Source organism: Schistocerca piceifrons, chromosome 4 (assembly GCF_021461385.2).
Source record: "Schistocerca piceifrons isolate TAMUIC-IGC-003096 chromosome 4, iqSchPice1.1, whole genome shotgun sequence".
NCBI classification, from domain to species: Eukaryota; Metazoa; Arthropoda; class Insecta; order Orthoptera; family Acrididae; genus Schistocerca; species Schistocerca piceifrons.
The window spans coordinates 90,916,750-90,932,670 of NC_060141.1; the positions used below are offsets into that span (position 1 = coordinate 90,916,750).

General features: G+C 43.1%; 1 pseudogene; it reads right to left on the reverse strand.

The window, feature by feature from the left end:
• Window positions 1-15,077: 15,077 nt before the first annotated feature.
• LOC124797015 lies at window positions 15,078-15,195 on the reverse strand (annotated as a pseudogene).
• Between the last annotated feature and the right edge of the window lie 726 nt (window positions 15,196-15,921).

Consider the following 15,921-nt stretch of genomic DNA (forward strand, 5'->3'; position numbering starts at 1 on the left):
GAAAACGTCCCCATCTGTTGACTCAGGGATCGTGAAGTGGCTGCACAATCCTTTACAGCCATGTGGATAAGATGCCTGTTATCTCGCCTGATAGTGATACGAGGCCGTTGGGATCCAGCACCGCGTTCCGTATTACCCTCCTGAATCCACCGATTCCATATTCTGCTAACAGTCATTGGATCTCGACCAACGCGAGCAGCAATGTCGCGATAGGCTACAATCCGACCTTTATCAACGTCGGAAACGTGATGGTGCGCATTTCTCCTCCTTACACGAGGCATCACAACATCGTTTCACCAGGCAACGCCGTTCAACTGCTGTTTGTGTATGAGAAATCGGTTGGAAACTTTCCTCATGTCAGCACGTTGTAGGTGTCTCCACTGGCGCCAACCTTGTGTGAATGCTCTGAAAAGCTAATCATTTGCATATTACAGCATCCTCTTCCTGTCGGTTAAATTTCGCGTCTGTAGCGCGCCATCTTCGGGGTGTAGCAAGTAGTGTACATGGATGTCATTGCACCACAATAATCATTTAATCGAGTGCCCCAGTACAAACACCATTTATCCCAATGACTGCATTCAGAGCTGGAGAACTGCGGTATTTATGGAGATGGGCAGGAGATAATGATGTGAAGATTTGTTCGTTCTCCTAAATTTAGCGAGTTTCTTTAGTAGTGGTCATCAATCCTTGTTATGCTGCATATGATTAACAATTTGTTGCAGGTTCGTACCTGCACTGTCAAGTCTCTGAAATGTGTTGTTCTGTCGGAGGTAGTGCTTGCTGCTTCACATAACAAGAGCTGATGAATATATCTGTCTTTCTTTCTTGGTTGGCATTTTGCTGAATGAGTAACTTGTGACTGGCAGTGGTGTTGATGAATCAAAGTGTGGCTATGAATGTGACTGACTCACAGAGTTAATTGTTTCTTTCTGCAGCATAGCTATGTCACCACTTCTGACTGGTGTCACCTGTGGCTGTGCTAGTATGAAATTAAGAGAAATTTTATTTCTTCCCCTTTTCAACGTCATAAAATTCGTTTTGACGTTTTTTGGGCTGAGATATATGTAAGCACAATGGACAAAGTACTGGTTTCTCCCTTAAAAGAGCACAATGGAAGCAGCTTTGGAGGGCTTGTACATGGTGTAGCTCTGGTACCAGACAGTTGCGTGAACCTCATCAGCTGTTGTGTGTCATGGTAATAGAGTGGTTACTGTGTACCAGCACAGTAAGATGGGCTGACATGAGGACGGGACAGAATGGCAGAAACGAGCTGTCATGTTTGGATATGCCTGTGACCACACCATTAACGAAACAGCCCAATTTGTTAGTGTATGAACGGGAACTGTCACACATCATTACAAGGAATGTTATACCACTCGCAGCCATATAACATGGAGTAAGAACAGTGGGCGTTAGATGAGTGGCCGGCCGCTGCGGACGATCGGCTTTTGAAATTAACCTTGATTCTCGTAGTAAGCAACGAATACAAGAAAAAATTCGAAAAAGTAAATAACCAATGCTTTAAGGATGTGGTTTCACTTTGGAACTACTAGTTCACACAATTTTCAGCCATCCATCATTTTATAGGATATAATTGTAAACTCATCCACATTTAGCCAAGACACAGTCTTACTACTCGAAACTTCCATGAACTCATATTGTCTAAAGCAAATAAAAGTCGAAAATAACGAGAAGAAATGGCATAAAATTTAAGAAATGTATTTCAAAAGTACTGTATGTACTACCCCAGTGGCTTAATATCGAAACCGCTCATAAAAGCAGTAGTACAAACTCAAAATTACGTTACAAAAGCTTTAGATATAATTATTTTCACTGTCAATGACCTCCTCAATACGGTTACTATAAAAAAATACATGACACGACCTCATACAGTCAAGTAGCACAATCTCCACGCCGACTTATTTTTAGAACGCTGTGACAGCTACAAAGCACTACATTCGTGGAAGTATCTCAGTATACTACTAAATGCCTCTGTCTTGCAATAGCATCGGTGATTTTATGCGAGGGTGAACTAGAACCTTCAATCCCCACAGGGAAAAGTCTGGTGGTGTGAGGTCTGGTGATCGCGGGGGCCATGTCCTACGAGCATCTCTGCCAACAATTACCTGGCCGTCCGAAGCGTCCATTTAAACACCCGCGCACAGCACGGCTGTTATGTACGGGCGCCCCACCATGTTGCAACCATGTGAGTAGCCGTATGTCCAGGGGAACATATTCCAGCAGGCTCGGTAGAGTTTCTCGCAAAAAGTGAAGGTAATTTGCTCTGGTAAGTCGAGGAGATAGACGGTCCGGACTATTCAGATGGTCATCCACAATGCCTGCCCAAATGTTCAGCGAAAATCGTTCCTGGTGCACGTGGATGTACGTGACGTGAGGATTTCCGCTTGCCCAGTAATGAACATGGAAGGTGCACTCGTCGGTAAACAACGCAATGGCGGGGAAGTCGGGATCTCATGCAACACGTCGCAGAAACCACCGGCAAAACCCTAGCCTGTGTTCATAGTCCGCCACAGGATTTAGGTCTTGGACAGTGTGAAAACTAAATGGATGCTGGCCGTCATCCCTCAAAACCTCCCAGACTAACCGATGAGCGACCCCCATGTCGTGTCCAACGGCTCGAGTACTTGCCGTAGGTGCTTCCTCGAAGCCCTCGAGAACAGTCTCTTCAAATGCAGCATCCCGTCGTGTTTGAGGTCTTCCAGCATCACCTTGATATCCCGCTAGCGACCATGTTTCACGAAGTCGCCGGTGAATTGCTGCAAACGTTTGCAGGTGTGGGTGGCATCTTGCTGGGTACTGTTCCTCACACACCCGTCAGGCTTCATGCGTATTATCGTCGGCTAGTCCATAAACAAAAACCATATCTCGTTCTTCAAATGGTTCAAATTGGCTCTAAGCACTATGGGGCTTAACATATGAGGTCATCAGTCCCCTAGACTTAGAACTACTTAATCCTAACTGAGCCCCGTGGCGATAGTGCCACTCTGGTGGTTTATCTGTCCTGCCACGGTCAGGGCGGTAAGCAGAGCCCTCTGGGGCCTACACGAGGAGTAACGAGGCAAGGTCCTGTGGGTGGGGGGGGGGGGGGGGCGGTGCTCCGGGATGTGGTGGAAGAAGACGCTTGTCGGGTTGACGCAGCGAGTGTGGGACCGGACCAATCGCATGGAGATATACAAGCTGGCTCTGAACGGAAGGCGTCGTAGCGAGCAGCGGGAAGCGGGCGTCCTGTAATTTGTGTGAAGGAGTAACGATTTTTGCACTGGATGTCCCAGTGGTTCCCGAGAGTTGCGGTGGCTGCTTTCGAAGAAGAGAATTGGTAAGAGCTTGTGTCTACGCTCTTTTCCGTACGATGTTACAGCCTGCCGTTATAAACGAGTGAAAATCAGGCGCTTGTATTGACTATACGGGAACTGGTGATGTAAAATTACATTTGTGGTTAAGTCTCACTTGTACTGTGACAATGTAGAGCCGAAAACTGTGGTGGTTTCTTTAGGTCTGGTTCTTGCTGTGCAACTAAGGGAGTCAGTTATTTGGGGTAACTGAGGGAGCACCATTATGTTGGTCTAAGTGATACGTTCTCCACGTTTTGTCTACGGCTTTGCGAATCGAAATCTTGGGGGAGTACACGTGTGAGTAATTTGCTATTGTATTGATGGTTATGTTGTTCTCTGCTGTGTTAAATCACGCGCTGATTTGTAGCCAATCTAAGCAGAAGTTACCATTGCTACTTGCTTATGTGCTACTGTCCTTATGATTGGAGTTGTTTGTCTTTTGATTGAGGGTGTGCTCACGTTAAAAAAAATTACGGCTACTATTCATAAGGGTTGTCTAGTAAGGAAATTGCTTAAGCTTTTATCATATGCTGGTCTGTTTGCCAATCACATTGGCTTTCTATGCAGTAACTGAAGGAATGTGTACGGTGGTTCAAGATTGCAGGCTGACTAGTATTTGAACTGGGGTTGAGGTTAAGGGCGAGATCAGCATCCCGCAAACCCGCACTCTGCACGTGGTTAAATGTTCCGCTATTGGGGAGCCGGCTCTCTGTTCTTGGATTTTGTATGGATACATGATGAGTGCATCGCTGTAGTTTTTCGCGTGCTAAATTGCGGGGTGTCGGTGCCGTCCTAGGGTTAGACTTGTGATGTGTGTTATGTTGAAAGGGAATTAACTGTATCAAACTTAAGAGAGCTTTTAGTTTGTTTTAGGTCTGTACATGGAATGATGTTGATATTTTGTCGATTGCGGCAATAACTTCCTGTGTGGGGAGATCCTCTGAGGGACTTGTACTGTTGCAGTGCTGTCCATCTGAAATGTGCTGCTTAAAACTTGGGACTGCAGTTCTCTGATGTTATATATTACTGTTTAATCTTAAATGTCTTGGATGTAATATGGTTGTTGAGGATTATGTAATTAATTTTGATCGCTGGTTCCTTAAAGGAAGTATTTCGTTTTAAAATATGTGCTCGGTCAGAGCCTATTTAAATATGATTTTAACTCATCATTCAAATTTTCTAGTCTTGCTTTCTTAAAAGGCTTTCAGTTAAATGATTGCTATTTGCCTGTTTAAATGTTTGAGTGACTTAAGGGAGAAGAATATTATTTTGTAATTTGTACTGATTGTTCCTTTTGGGTAATACCTGACTTATGTGTTCAATAAATGAGAGTCTAGTCAATGGTAATGCACTGTTCCGTTGCTAGCCTACCCCTTCCACTTCACAGCCTATTGAGCTGCTTTGTGTCGAAGTTGTGTTCAGAACACCCCTCTGACCTGACACCTCACTAAGGACATCACACACATCCACGCCCGAGGCAGGATTCGAACCTGCGACCGTAGCAGCAGCGTGGTTCCGGAATGAAGCGCCTAGAACCGATCGGCCACAGCGGCCGGCTCTTGTTCTTCAAACGAATACTGTGCTTACTGTACGACTAAATCGCAGGTGATGTGTGTGTGTGTGCTCCGAAGTGAAGCTTACGTGTGAATGCCTCTGACGTGAGGTGGAGGCAAACAGCAAGACCTGTTCGACGCGTGTGCGTATCGCGTTTGGGCAGTGATGGGGCGAGGGACGTTGTTATGTGTGAACAGACATAGTGCTGTCCGTCAACCGACGAATGGCAACAGGGCAATCCCACGGCCAATCAGAGCTCGTGGCGCCAAGTTTCCGTAGTTTAAAAATGGAGCGTCGTCGACCTACACGACATTAGTAATTCTGGTTCCTACTGGCATCAGCTATACAGGGTTCGTGACATTTTTTCTCCACCCTGTATAGTTTGTATTTCTATCGATAGAGACGGGGCCACAAACAGGTAACTACTTTAAGAAACAGGAATTTTCAGATAAAATTTATGTTGAACGTCTGTTACTTGCTTTGTGTGTCCTCGTTACCATGAAAAGTGGTGCTTAATATCGACCCACGACGCGTGAAGTGTGTAAATAGGCTGTTTATGTTTTCTTATTGGCAACGTTACGTGGCGCTCTGTTTGAAAATCACTGACTGTGCTGTGTGCAGTCTGTGGCTAGTTTGCATTGTTGTCTGCCATTGTACGAGTAGTGTTGGGCAGCGGCAGTTGGCTATTAACAGCGCGTAGCGTTGCGCAGTTGGAGGTGAGCCGCCAGCAGTGGTGGATGTGGGGAGAGAGATGGCGGAGTTTTGAAATTTGTAAGACTGGATGTCACGAACTGCTATGTATATTATGACTATTAAGGTAAATACATCATTTGTTCTCTAGCAAAATCTTTCATTTGCTAACTATGCCTATCAGTAGTTAGTGCCTTCAGTAGTTAGAATCTTTTATTTAGCTGGCAGTAGTGGCGCTCGCTGTATTGCAGTAGTTCGAGTAACGAAGATTTTTGGTGAGGTAAGTGATTTGTGAAAGGTATAGGTTAATGTTAGTCAGGGCCATTCTTTTGTAGGGATTTTTGAAAGTCAGATTGCGTTGCGCTAAAAAAGTATTGTGCGACAGTTTAGGCACAGTCATGTATAATTTTTCTAAGGGGACGTTGCAAGTGTAGATCATGTGCTCATTGCTTGTTATTCGAGTATTCTCCATTTCGATAAAATGTCGTTGCTTTTAGACTTGGAATCACTGAGATCCTTACCAGAGGCGTAAGAAATTTTATTGTTTTAGTAAATACCTTATCAAAATTTACAAATAAGTAAAGAAATGCTGGGAAAAATTTTTGTACCTGATTACTTTCTTTTTTTCTAAAATGTAAAGGAATCAGAAAGGCAAAGCTGGATGGACCTAGAATTACTGGACGTATCTGGATTTGTGATTAGTGAAATCATCTAAGGTTAACTCACTATGTGACTACACTCATATAACTAATTTCGTGGTCAGGTCCTGAAGATCACGTGATACTAATTTTGGAGATTAAATTAAAGAATTCAGGTTCACGTATCATTCAACGATCTCCCATAATTCAGAATGTAAACACAGCTGCTGTTTGAGCTTCAAAACTAAGCGATGATTATATCACCACGCAGCCAGGCGCTCCTCAGCAAGCTCTACAATAAATGTGACAACACTTCATTCATACTATAGTTTAACAAAAATTGTCTAGTTCGTAATGTAATTCTAGGCTATATTAAAATCTCTGAATAATACGTCACCTGCAGCAAATAACGTGGACATTAACAGGCATTAACAAGAATAATTGGTTGCATAATGGGCGGACCTGAGTACCTATGAGTTATCTGAATGTGTCTTCCTGGTCTGAATTGTGCACCAATTTTCGTAGTTTTAAATTATTTATTTATTTATTTATTGTTTACTTTCAGTCTTCTCTAGGTTTAAAAAATATACATGTTGCACATCAAAGTGTTTATATAGCATGTGAATTATTTAAATAAAATTTAAAATGTATTAATTTGTAACGTTGGAGTTCTTATTTGAATGGAGCGGGCCACTTGCTGCACCGTGAAGATTATGATGATGAAAACGAAGTAGGCCGCGCGGAATTAGCCGAGCGGTCTCAGCCGCTGCAGTCGTGGACTGTGCGGCTGGTCCCGGCGGAGGTTCGAGTCCTCCCTCGGGCATGGTTGTGTGTGTTTGTCCTTAGGATAATTTAGGTTAAGTAGCGTGTAAGCATAGGAACTGATGACCTTAGCAGTTGAGTCCCATAAGAGTTCACACACATTTGAACATTTTTTGAAAATGAAGTAGAATAATTCATCACAGGGCTCTTCATGGAAGATAAGTAAAATATCTAGGAAATAAGAGGAACCGAGTAAAAGAGAGAGAGAGCAAGAATAATTGACTGCTAACGAAATAAATCTACTTGCTACTTCTCGGCCACCCTTCACGCAGATACAGGCACTTCTTAAAACCTGAAGGCAGACTACACGTTCCTCTAAATGGTTCAAATGGCTCTAAGCACTATGGGACTTACCATCTGAGGTCATCAGACCCCTAGACTTAGAAATACTTAAACCTAAGGACATCACACACGTCCATGCCCAACACAGGATTCGAACCTCCGACAGTAGCAGCAGCGCAGTTCCGGACTGAAGCGCCTAGAACCGCTCGGTCACAACGGCCGGCCGCGTTCCTCTGCTACTATATTACCTCTCATGGCTACATTTTCAAACTGCTCTACACTTCACTGCTTTGAGCACTATGTACTAGAAGTTCAGAGATAAGATTTTATTTTTCTCATTTGTTCAGGGTTACTAGCCCCTTGAAGCATAGTACAGGAATCACAGGGAATGTGCTGCCATGATACCTTCTTCTTCCTTACACTGTTTTGTCGTTATTGTGCGTGAGTGCTTCAAGCCCGTCTCCCCGCCAGGTAGGCTTTCAGTTCGTTGTTTGATATTGTGCCTGTCAGCTTCTTCGTCACATTTCACATTAGAGGTAAAGCTGTAGCCTTGATTGTACAACTTAGGGCCTTAGGCATGATCCAAATCGATGTGGTACGTCCTTGTCTTCCTCCGACCTTTTTAACTGACTAATCCAGTCAGTAACAGTTCGAACCATAGGTTGACGTTATGTTACAAATTATCGCTAGAGGTGGAGAAACTGAATCCTAGGATAGTCTGGGGGCTGAATACCGGCACTATGAAGTACTCTGACAGTTAGCTACGTGGCAAATACCACTTCTTATTATGTCGTATAAATTAGAATCTCTTGGGTCAGAGTGGGGCGTCTTTTCTCGAATCATCTCGTTGTTCTGATATGTGGTTTCCTCCATAAATGCTTTTCCGATGGATGACTTTTCCAAGACTCTCGTTTCCTATAAATAACCAGCTGTTACTCACAGCTGCACTTGCATATCAGTTTTCTTGTGATGAGTAATAAATAGGTAAGTTACTATGTACGCAAGAACATAGCTGCCCTCACGTGCCTGCCTGTTTGGGTGCGCACAGTTTGCCCCCTCACAGGCTACCACACAATGCATTGGCACGCGCACTATCACTGCCGACCGGTGCATACAAAGGGGCGTCTGCAGGAGCGTGCATCTATCCATTGTGCTATAGACGTAGTTTGGAAGCATGAATTAAACATACACCTGGCTGAAAATGACTTACAAGTTCGTGGCGCCCTCCATCGGTAATGCTGGAATTCAATATGGTGTTGGCCCACCCTTAGCCTTGATGACAGCTTCCACTCTCGCAGGCAAACGTTCAGTCAGGTGCTGGAAGGTTTCTTGTGGAATGGCAGCCCATTCTTCACGGAGTGCTACGCTGAGGAGAGGTACCGACGTCGTTAGGTGAGGCCTGGCACGAAGCCGGCGTTCTAAAACATCCCAAAGATGTTCTAAAGGATTCAGGTTAGGACTCTGTCCAGGCCAGTCCAGCACAGGGATGTTATTGTCGTGTAACCACTGCGCCACAGGCCGTGCATTATGAACAGGTGCTCGATCGTGTTCAAAGACGCAATCGCCATCCCCGAATTGCTCTTCAACAGTGGGAAGCAAGAAGGTGCTTAAAACATTAATGTAGGCCTGTGCTGTGATATAGCCACGCAAAACAACAAGGGGTGCAAGCCACCTCCATGAAAACCACGACCACACCATAACACCACCGCCTCCGAATTTTACTGTTGGCACTGCACATGCTGGCAGATGCCGTTCACCGGGTATTCGCCATACCCACAACCTGCCATCAGATCGCCACATTGTTTACCGTGATTCGTCACTCCACACAACGTTTTTCCACTGTTCGGTCGTCTAATGTACGCTCCTTACACGAAGCGGGGCGTCGTTTGGCATTTACCGGTGTGATGTGTGGCTTATGAGCAGCCGCTGAAATCCAGGTTTTCTCACCTTCCGCCTAACTGTCATAGTACTTGCAGTGGATCCTGATGCAGTTTGGAATTCCTGTGTAATGGTCTGGATAAACGTCTGCCTATTACACATCAAGACCCTCTTCAACTGTCGCCGGTCTCCGTCAATCAACAGACGAGGTCGGCCTGTAAGCTTTTGTGCTGTACGTGTCCCTTCAGGTTTCCACTTCACTATCACATCGGAAACACTGGACCTATAGATGTTTAGGAGTGTGGAAATCTCGCGTACAGTCGTATGACACAAGTACACCCAATCACCTGACCACGTTCGAAGTCCATGAGTTCCGCGTTACGCTCCATTCTGCTCTCTCACGATGGCTAATGACTACTGAGGCCGCTGATATGGAGTATCCAGCAGTAGGTGGCAGCACAATGCACCTAAAATGAAAAATGTATGTTCTTGGGGATGTCCGGATACTTTTGATTACATAGGGTATTGGAGATCGTATAAGCACTGTATTCATTAGAATGAATCGTATCATGTAGCACATATCAACCAATATAAACTATTTCACAGATATATCGAAGTTCAAGAATAGTAAATATTTTCCCCTAATTCTCGAAACATTCTTCAAATCAATATCTTTCTAAAGTAGCCTATTTTCTTCCTCGTGGTTCAGGCTATCTGCTTACGAAATTTCATCGAAATCAATTGATCGGGTTAGTAATAGTAAATTTTAACGCCAAGTGTGATGTGGCATACAATGCTCTGATTTTGCGTGCACTTTCAGTGGTACATGTGAACACTGTCTGCGAAATGGATAACGGATTCAGTTAGTAGTAAAAAAAGTAATAAATTACGTCATGCACGATGCGAAAATGAACAGCGAAAATTTTCTTAAATTCTTTAAATTATGTGTAAAGTTTGTCGCAAGTCACTAAGTACTCTCGTTCTCAAATACTGGTTGAACGAAATCTGCGTATTCGCGCATCATGATCTAAACTTCTTTTTCACCTCCACCCCAACCCCTTTGATAGATACGCAGTTCTTACTCCCACAATGATTCTTGATATGTTTACGAAGAGTGGTCGAAATCGATCCAGTGGATTTGGAGGAGATGTGGAACATGCATACATACATACACACACTTTTATAACATATATGGATAGATTTTTTCCGTGATCCGATTTTGATAAAATAAAGCTTACATGGTGCCCAAAGCTGTACTCAAGTACCTGCAGAACCCCCAAGAAAATTCGTCTAGTGGTTTTGGACATTAGCATGTTCAGACAGACAGATCGACTCGATGGTTTTATTATAGATATATACTGCCTGACCAGAAAAAAAGTGAAGCACTCAAAAGGCACAGTCCGATGGCATTGTTACTTCGCACACGTACACGTCATCGGCGGGTATGTAAATCATTGGAGTTACGATTTTCTGTGACAGGGAGAACGGCTGCCAGAGTAAATTAGTGTTGTGATTACCGTCGCTGCCAGGCATGGTTGACTGTATAAGGGGCGCAACAGCGCCAGAAATTGAGCAATAACTACGAAAGACATAGGTGCCAACTACTCATGTGACACAGCGTTATCAGTATCAGGCACAGTTCGAAAGGAGTCGCGTTATGAGTCTCGATTTGACCGGATGGCCTAATCGTGCAGTATCCAATTTTTTGTGGAGAATTTGGATTTGACAGTGATTGGATGATGGATTGCATGGAAACGTGAGGGCATGCATACACGTTATCAAGGTTCCGGTCAGCCACGTCCTACCACCATGTGAGAGGATAACTGCACTGTACACCAGTTATATCGTAACTCTTTCACGTCTGCACCTACCATCCACCACTCCTTCTACTGGCCAGAAGTGGCCCATCGGGACCATCCGATCGCCGTGTCATCCTCAGAGGAGGATGCATATAGGAGGGGCGTGGGGTCAGCCAACACCTTCTAACATACAGGCCTCCCAGCCAAGACGAGTAGGCCATGTGACGTCACTTTCACTAGGCCAGTGGTGGAAAGACAGATTTTGCTACAACTAGCGCTGCTGGTGGCCAAAACTGGATCTAATAGCCATACCAACTATGCAACAAAAGGCACCGGTAGAATACATTGTTCGTTTAATTGAAAATGAGTATATGAAGCACTGCAAGAAAAAGTAGCACCGTTTACAAAGCAATATGCGATAAGAAATCTGCACCGTGAGATGCTGTGCTTAATTTGTATGGATTTACCTTTATAAGCAATTCGAAATTCTGTGTTTATGTTGGCTAACCTACCCGGGAAACAAAACTTGTGTTCTGTTTACTTTCAAAGTATAGTGGTTGATTCATCGAAATTACATCTCCGTTTAACTCTGAGATTTGATTTAATCGTTCGAAATGGTGTATAAGTGTTGTGCTCCACGTTGTAGAGGAAATTACGAAAATAAGCCACGAGTAGCGGTGTTTTCTTTTCCTAAAAGCACTGAACTACAGCAGAAATGGATATCTGCAATACATCGTGAAAATTTCCAGGTTACACAGAATTCGAAGGTAAGCTCAGGTTCTTTACAATTCAGTTAGATTGTCTCAGGGTGTGTGTTCTTTAATTTAGAGAGCGGGAGCAACTAATCACATATTTAAGTAGCACGCTCTTTAGATGTTCATTAACAGCTGAATTCGATTGACTTGATACCCTTCTCTAGAAGATCAACTGCATTACATACATTACTGAGTCACTGGAAAACTGTGATTTACTTATGCAAGAATAGCTTTAGCCTTTTAACCTGAAATACCGAGTGAACAATAATCGATTTGATCTGAAGATAACTGACACTAATCCCATGTGTTAGCATTAGTACCCCCTCGGGATTATTACATGTAGCTGATAAAAGATTTTCTCATTATTTCAAGGTCTGCGAGCTCCACTTCACTGAAGACCTCATTCTGAAACACAGTGAATATTTTGACAGTTCCACAGGGAAGAAATATTCTGTGCCACTTCCAAAACCTCGCCTTAAAACAGGAGCCATACCATCCATTCTGCCTAACTGTCCGAAGTATCTTTCGTCAGCTTCTTGTTCGAGGGAAAGTGGAGATGAGAGACGAAAGCGTCTGGAAAATAGAGACTTAGAAATAGCTATTGCAGCGAGTGTAGCAACTCATGCTCAGTATGAACAGGAAAGACATTTTGTGGACTTTAATGGTTTTGTTAAGTGTTTAGAGGGTATCAAGCTGCCTAATGACTGGCATCTGATAAAGTCAGAAATTTCAATAACTTTTGTTCTAATAGACTTCAAAGGTATTCCTACACTTTTGTGTTCTGTTGTGGTGACTACTGACCTGAGCATGTATTTATATGAGGGTAAAAGTGTAATCTCAAAACTTGGTACAAGAAAGTTCCCTTAACTATAAACCATTTAAATGACTTAATTAAATGAGACAGGTATTTGAAATTGAATCCACGCTAAGAATTCAGACTCTGCTTTCCTTGAAAATTTCATCCTCTGCTCTTGGTGAAGTTGGCATGGATTTAGATTCTTTTGAAAGTGATTGTGTAGATGATATTACCTTACCACCACCATCAAACTTTCAGAGCATAATGGATTTCAGTGAAGAACAAGTTCAGTCTGTTCAGGAATACTTGCCTGTTTTCACATACTTGTCAGGATACTGTGCCAGAGCTGTTCTTAAGAAGCTGAGGTGTGAAACATGTAAAACGTACTTAGTGCTTGATAAAACATTATCAGTAATAGAAAGTGATGAAAGCTATGGACTTCTAAGAAATGTATATAGAGGTGGATTGTATTGCCCTAATAATGAGGTCATTAATGCTGTTATTTTCACTTATTTGATTGTTAAAAACTTGGTGTCTGGAGAACATGAGCTCTCCTTCATGAGATGTACATCCCAGAGAAATCTAGTTATAAGATTAGCTGTTGATGTAATTAAAAGGGAAGACTTTTTCCTAAGGGAATTTTCTTGTAGTCAGGTAGATCACACTGATGACAAAATTCTTCAGTCTGTAGTAAAAGTAGCATGTAATATATTTCTCAATAATTATGTTAAAAAAATTAATGACAGCCATATTGGCAGTAAAATGAAAAAGAGAAAACTGTCAACTGTAAAGTAGTTTAGAATAAATTTTGTGACAGGTTAACAAACATTTACATTTGTCATTCTCTCCTAATTCCTGCCTTTCTCTACTTGATGTGTGTAGCTGCATTGCTTAAAATGAATGTGCATAAAATTAGGCCTATATTCTATTTACAATGATGTCATATCATTATCAAGAATATTCTGTTAAATATTTGAGAGTTTTGATGAGAGAGACAGACAAAGGTGTCAAACTTACAAAATCCCTGATTTTGCTTTGTGGGTTAAAGGTTAGAGTAGATTCAGTTTTTGTACTGTAGACTCAAAGATGATATGAGTCTCATGGGTGTGGGACATGTCAGAAGATATAACATAAAAACATAGGACACTTTAATATAATACTCACTTACCTGATCATTTTGCCAGTAGATTGTCAAGATATCCAACTACTTAACAATAAACTGAAACTGCTAATACCTACAGAATGCTACGGCCGCAGGTTCGAATACTGCCTCAGGCATGGATGTGTGTGATGTCCTTAGGTTAGTTAGGTGTAAATAGTTCTAAGTTCTAGGGGACTGATGACCTCAGAAGTTAAGTCCCATAGTGCTCAGAGCCATTTGAATCATTTTCTACAGAATGTACACAGTCAGAACGAAACATAATTATACACTTTTACTAAATATCTCATACACAAATTACCTAATCTTGACTGTTGTGGCCAAGTGCTGTCAGAGCTTAAATCCAACAGACATTTTTACTTCAGCTGTTCTAACAGTCCCTGTTAAAAAATTCATCTATAGAGTACAAAAGGAGTTACCTACCAAGAAGCTTTTCAACCTGTGCTTTATCTTAAATCAAGTTTTTAATGGTTGCTGGTAATTTATTGAAAATGTGTATTCCTGAATATTGGACGAAGGTAAGTGATTTTAGGTCTTTATGTAGATTGTTCTTATTCCTAGTATTGGTACTATGTATTGAGCTATTGGTTGGAAGTAGACATATTGTTTGCAACAGATTGCATTAAGGAATAAATATACTGGGAAGCAGTGGTTAAAATAACCAGTTCTTTGAGTAGGTTTATACATTATGTTCTTGAATGTACACCACAAATGAGTTATTTCACGCTTTTGCATTGGCTAAATGAGCGTTTGTAATTAAACTTCTCACTGTGACAATATCTCCAATATCTATGCGATCATTGATGAGCCATTCATGCCGCAGTGAATTACATTTTTGCCCCAGTAATAAACTTATGATCACTACAATAATTTCGTCATGCTGTCTGTTAACTGTTACGAAGTATCTCCGTTAGTGTCATTTACTGACTAATGGATCTAGGTTTCTGTAGCGACGTTTTTCTTAACAAGTAAGTCAGATTTTGCATACGATTTTAAACACAACAGAAGGAGATCACACTGTGTTGTGATCAGTGTGCCACATTGCGCGCGATATCATACAAGGGCGGCACAATTTCTCTGTAAAGGGCAAATTTAACGATCAGTGAATTTGCTATGGTTTCACGAAAGAAATACACGTTCATCGGCTCTAGCGCACAGGCTGTCTTGCAGCGGCAGATGTTAGCCTAGCGTTGATGACGTCATAGTTCCGCCGTGAGGCCTGTGTATCAGAAGGTGTTGGGTCAGCACACCGCTCTCCCGGTCGTTATGATGGTATTCTTGACTGAAACCACTACTATTCGGTCGAGTAGCTCCTCAATTGGCATCATGAGGCTGAGTGCACGCCGAAAACCGGCAACAGCGCATGGCGGCCAGGATGGTCACCCATCCAAGTACTGACCACGCCCGAGAGCGCTTAACTTCGGTGATCTCACGGGAACCGGCGTAGCCACTGCGGCAAGGCTGTTGCCGCACCTATCATCCGGCAGAAGTAATGGACTCCGAGCAACACTATGTGTCACCCCGCACCATTGGTCAGAAACTAACCGGGCTAGGGAATCACCATCTTTTGTGTAGACTATTGTTGGCACATCACAAACGGCTGCGTTGGTAATGGTGCCGTGACCGGGTAGCTTGGAATGCTGATGAACGGCGTCGCATTGTGCTCAGCAATGAATCGCGGACCTTCACTATCCTGGATGACCATCGTCATCAGCTAGTATAGCTGCGACTTCGCGCTGTGTCTCCTTAGTCCAATGTCTTGGACAGGCTCAGCACTGTTACTGCTGGCGTCGTGGTGTGGGGCACCATCGTGATTGATTTCAGCTCACGGCTAGTAGTGATTGGAGGAACGCTGATGTCACACTGGCAGTTCACGGTCATTCTGAGTCCTCGAGTGTTGCCTCTTTTGTGACACTATTACGGTGACGTTTTTCGACAGAACAATGCTTGTCCACACGTGGCACGTGCCTCTGAACTTTTTGCATAATGCTGAGGTAATCCCGTGGCCAGCACGTTTTCCACATGTGTCCCTGATATAATATGTGTGAGCCCAGCTCGAGCGGCAACTTCGTCCCAGCGCCAGTGTGCTGGATATCAAGGACTATTCAGAATACTTGTGGCCGGTTTACCTCAGGAAAGGATACAACTGCTTTGAGACACCCTTAACTGAATCAGCGAAAGGATCCAGGCCAAAG